Source organism: Schistocerca serialis, chromosome 6 (genome assembly GCF_023864345.2).
Source record: "Schistocerca serialis cubense isolate TAMUIC-IGC-003099 chromosome 6, iqSchSeri2.2, whole genome shotgun sequence".
Lineage (NCBI taxonomy): Eukaryota > Metazoa > Arthropoda > Insecta > Orthoptera > Acrididae > Schistocerca > Schistocerca serialis.
In genome coordinates this window covers 123379521-123385256 of record NC_064643.1, presented here as the reverse complement: position 1 = coordinate 123385256, position 5736 = coordinate 123379521, and the positions used below count along the sequence as shown (strand labels likewise).

Genomic DNA, 5736 nt, shown 5'->3' with positions numbered 1-5736 from the left:
GTTTGTGGAGAATAACATTTCTTAAATGGTCTGAGCCCATGGTCCTGGCCTGAACCCGATGGACCGTCTCTGGTATGAGATAGAACGTTGACCTCGCTCCAGACACTGATGTCCAACATCGCTACCTTCGCTGCTTTCAGCTCTGCGAAAGACTCGGCTGCCGTTCCGCCTCCATACCTTACTGAATGGATCCTCGGTAGTTTTCAATCCGTCATAAAAGAGAAGGACCAACGGCCTTGCCACAGTGGTAACACCGGTTCTCGTCAGATCACCGAAGTTCAGCGCTGTCGGGCTGGGCTAGCACTTGGATGGGTGTCCATTCGGTCTACCAAGCGTTGTTGGCAAGTGCGCTGAACGTATCCCTTGTGAGGGACACTGAGGAGCTACTTGAGAAGTAGCGGCACCAAGTCTCGTAAACTGAGATACGACCGGAAGAGCGGTGCGCTGACCACATGCCCCTCCATATCCGCATCCAGTGACACCTGTGGGGTGAGGTTGGTAGCGTTGGGCCTACATGGCCTGTTCGGGCAGAGTTGAGTGTTATAAAGGTGAAGGGTCGACAGACCTCATATCAATGTCCGTAATAGATGTCCAGATAGTTTTGATCAGATAAGAGTACGATAATACGAGGGTCACTCCAAAAGAAATGCACACTATTTTTGTAAAAATACAGTTTTCATTCTGCATGTGTGAAAGTTTTACAGTGTGTAGATACATCCTTCCCCCTTGTTTTCAAACTTAGTTCAACCTGTTCCCGTGAGTGGCGCCGTCACAGCATGTCTTCAAGATGGCTGCTACACTTGACGTTCGTCAGAAGCAACTTGCTGTCATAGAATTCCTGTGCTGTAAAAACGAGACAGTGCGAAACATCCACAAGAGGTTTAAAAAGATGCATGGAGATGCTGCTGTCGATCTTAGTACAGTTCGTCGGTGGGCAAGCAGGTTATGTGATGAAAGCGGACACGGCGGTATTGAAGATTGTCGTCATAGCGACAGGACTCGTACTGCACGCACTCCAATGTGCAGAGAGTTAACGAACTGGTGACTGCTGACAGACACATCACAATGAACCAATTTCACGCTACGTTGGGATAGGAGATGGAAGTGTTTTCAGAATACTGAAAGTGTTGGCGTTAAAAAAGGTTTGTGCCGGGTGGGTTCCCAGGATGTTGACAGTGGCTCACAAAGAAACAAGCAAAACGGTATGCAGCGAACTTTTGGAACAGTACGATAATGGGGCAGACCAATTTCTTGGACGAATTGTGACAGGTGATGAAACATGGCTCCATCATTTTTCACCAGAGACGAAGAGGCAATCAATGGAGTGGCATCAACCAAGGAAAAAAAATTCAAAACCACACCTCCTGCTGGAAAAGTTATGGCTACGGTGTTTTTCGATTCCGAAGGACTCTTTCTTGTGGACGTCATGCCAAGTGGAACCACCATAAATTCTGATGCATATGTGACGACACTGAAGAAACTTCAAGCTCGACTGAGTCGTGTTCGACCACATCGGCAAAAGCAGGATGTTTTGCCGCTGCACGACAATGCACGGCCACATGTCAGTCAAAAAACCATGGAAGCGATTACAAAACCTGGCTCCATGTGACTATCATCTCTTTGGGAAGCTGAAAGACTCTCTTCGTGGAACAAGGCTTGAAGATGATGACTACCTTGTGCACGCTGCCAAACAGTTGGTCCAAAATTTTACCGTTCGGGTATACTGGCGCTGGTTCCAAGATGGCGTAAGGCAGTTGAGACGGATGGAAATTATGCGGAGAAATGAAAATATTGTTGCTAAAGGATGTATCTACACACTGGAAAACTTTCAAACATGTAGAATAAAAGATGGATTTTAAAATAAATGTTGTGCGTTTCGTTTGGAGTGATCCTCGTACATTCGACTGTCCTGTGTAAAAAACCTCTTATCACCTTAGTGCGTTCGATGGAAAGCGGCGCACCTTGACGTGTTTTGATAACACAGCTTTCCATTTAAATACCACTTACCAAACTTTTTCTAAGCACTTTGAATTGCTAAGGTGTAGAAGAAGAGTCTACTGGAGCGGAGATAGATGCCGCTAACCGTGCTACGCCTGCTAAATGCACACGGCTGGATGTAGGCGACGGACTCTTTGTGTTCGCTGCGAGCCAGACCAGCTGAGAGGGCCTTCTCGCAGCCCGCGATGCGAAACAAAGGGCCAGCGAGCTCCCCTACACGCACCTAACTGATTCAATTCCCTCCCATTGCGCACTGGACTTGAGTACGTGCGTCGAGCGCTCTTCGCGATTCGCCACAGGCCGGAGTAGTTTGGCACTCGGCTCCCATTGTTCTTTTGTCGGGCCACTTGCAGTACCTGCAGCAAATGAAGTGGATCGTCCTTGTTCGCGTATCTCAGAACAAAACTCGGTTGCAGTCTTTCATCGCAATGGCTGTACAGTGCATGGGGGCTTAATAAAAATGCAGTAATTTTAATAGCTGTGTGTCCGGTTACGAAGTCTCGTAACCGGTTGGCCCTGAGTAGTATTAGTACGCAATCTGACTGCATAACATAACAATAAAGAATGACAAGAAATTTCCGTTAACACAATTGATTAATTAAGTCCCCTGCAACTATAATAGCTACGAAACAGCAAAGCACAAGTGTAACTGTTCTGTGTGTGGAAGTTTGATTCAACGTACATGTATCTGGCACGGTTCTTCCTCAATACGAGAAGGTATTTTAAACACCATTTACAATGAACTAATTGAAGAACAAGAAATAATATAATTGCACGTAGAAACCAGAATTACAAGTCTAATACATGAACACGAGCCAGATGCTTTGTTGACTGAACCTGTGACCAAGAGGTATTGTCATTAAAGAAATGTGAAATAATTTTTTTACCTCCATATATATTGATGAAAAATACACTGTGATCGTTGCAACATATTCCATCTATACACGAACCGAACAGCATCTGCTGTCTCACCCAACAGAACAACAACTGCACTCGACATCCTCTGAACTAGTACTGCTCTCGACATCCTCTCAACAAGAACTGCCCTAGGCAACCTCTGAACTACTACTGCACCAGTGGAGGCGGCGGAATAATAATCTTTGGCGCAATCTTTGGCGCTGTGACTCAGTGCAGCCACCTTTCAACAGGCGTTGTTCGGCTTCGCAGCATTCCTCCCAGGGCGTCGTCGGGAGTACTTTCAGCCATGCATCTCACTGAAGCATTGGGTGTTAGTGTGGCGTGAACAAACTGAATAGCTATCATTGTGAAGCGAATCGAATTTCACTTCATTTCTTTTTCTTATTTAAGTTGGGGGTTGGGTTGTTTCAGGGAGAAGACCAGACAGCAAGGTCATCGGTCTCATCGGATTAGGGAAGGACGTGGAAGGAAGCCGACCGTGCCCTTTCAAATGAACCATCCCGGCATTTGCCTAGAGCGATTTAGTGAAATCACGGAAAACCTAAATCAGGATGGCCGGACGCGGGATTGAACCGTCGTCCTCCCGAATGCGAGTCCAGTGTGCTAGCCACTGCGCCACCTCGCTCGGTCTCTTGTTTAAGTGTCATATTTGTGTGTATCATTTGCGTAAAGTAGTGAAAAGAAAGCGAAATAGCAAAACGTAAAAGATGAAGGTAAAATCTGTGACGCAAGCACGTGGTCGCACTGTGGGCTTCACCGCGGGTAGAGTGCAATCCTTGAATACGTTGCGACGCTAGGAGCGGGAGGGTAGGTGGGTCCCTCGCCCCAGCCGCCTTTTACATCCGTGAAAGAACCTGGAACTCATTTTGATAGCAGGTTGGGTGGACCTGGGGCGTTCCTGAGGGAGTGGAACGTAGAAAAATACACACTGCACCCCCCGGGACTGAACCTGTGACCCCCATGGCACAAGTGATGTGGCCTGCTGTCCAAGACCACCATGGCCACCAGGGGATACAAATTTCTAAAAGTTCGGTGGCATTTCCTCAAATAGCCTACAATGTGATACCAATAACGTAAGCAATTCACCTACATATCATACACGTCGCAAACTTCCACTTAGGTGTCCTATGTTGGGAGATATTTATGTTAAGCAGTCGATTTCGGGATCATACACTGAAGCGCAAAAGAAACTGGTTTAGGCATGCGTATTAAAATACAGAGATATGCAAACAGGCAGAATACGGCGCTGCGGTCGGCAACGCCTATACAGGACAAGTGTCTTGCGCCGCGCAGGTTAGCCTCGTAGACTGAGGCGTCTTACCACGGTTCGTGCGAATCCCCACGTCGGAGGTTCGAGTCTTCCCTCGCACACACGTGTGTGTGTTGTCCTTAGCGTAAGTTAGTTTAAGTTAGATTAAGTAGTGTGTCAGCCTAGGGACCGATGACCTCAGCAGTTTGGTCCCACAGGAACTTACCATAAATTTCCAAAATTCCCAAGTGCCTTGCGCTGTCGTTAGATCGGTTACTGAAGCTACAATGGCAGGTTATCAAGATTTCAGTGAGTCTGAACATGGTGTCATAATCGGCGCACGAGCAATCCGACACAGCATCTCCGAGGTAGCGATGAAGTGGGGATTTTGGGATTTTCCCGTACGACCATTTCACTAAAGTGCCATCAATATCAGAAATCCGGTAAAACATCAAATCTCAGACACCGCTGCAGCCGGAAAAAGATACTGCAAGAACGGGATCAACGACGACTGCAGAGAATCGTTCAAAGTGACAGATGTGCAACCCGTGCCCAAATTGCTGGAGATTTCAGTGCTGGGCCATAAACAAGAGCGAGCGTGCGAATCATAGAACGAAACATCATCGATATGGGCTTTCGAAGCCGAAGGCTCATTCCTTATTCTTGATGATTCCACGACACAAAGCATTACGCCTCGCCTAGGTTCTTCAACACCGACATTGGACTGTTGATGACTGCAAACATGTTGCCGGTCGGACGAGTCTCGTTTCACATTGTACCGAGTGGATGGACGTGTACAGGTATGGAAACAACCAAATGAATCCACGGATCCTGCATGTCAGCAGGGGCTGTTCAAGCTGACGGAGTCTCTGTAATGGTGTTGGACGTGTGCAGTCGCAGTAATACGGGACCCCTGATACGCCTGGATAGATGACGCGTACTTAAGCATTCTGTCTGATCACCTGCATCCATTTCTACACCTACATCTACGTGATTACTTTGCTATTGACAATTAAGTGTGTGGCAGAGGGTACAGCGAACCACCTTCAAGCTGTTTCTACCGTTCTTTCCACTCTCGAACAACACGCGGGAAAAAATCGTGCACTTAATTTTTTCTGTGCGAGTCTTGGTTTCTCTTATTTTATCGTGATGATCACATCTCCCGTGTAGGTAGGTGCCAACAGAATGTTGAGGAGAAAACTGGTGATTGAAATTTTGGTGCAATCAGTCTCTTTAGTAGATCTGTTGCATCTTCTAAATGTTCTGGCAATAAATCACGGTCTTTGATTTGCTCTACCCACAACATTTTATATGTCCATTGTGCATTCGGACGGACTTGGTAAATTCCAGCAGGACAATGCGACATCCCACACCTCCATAATTGCTACAGAGTGCCTCCAGGAACACTCTTCTGAGTTTAAACACATCCGCTTGCCACCATACTTCCCAGACATAAAAATTGTTGATTATATATGCGATGCCTCGCAACGTGCTGTTCTGAAGAGATCACCACCACCTCGCACCCTTAAGATTTCATGGCATCAGTTCCCTCCAGCACTACTTCAAACACT

The 5736-nt window shown here is 46.9% G+C and overlaps 1 pseudogene; it reads left to right on the top strand.

The window, feature by feature from the left end:
• Nucleotides 1-226: 226 nt before the first annotated feature.
• LOC126485762 (5S ribosomal RNA) lies at nt 227-344 on the top strand (annotated as a pseudogene).
• The last annotated feature ends 5392 nt before the right edge of the window (nt 345-5736 follow it).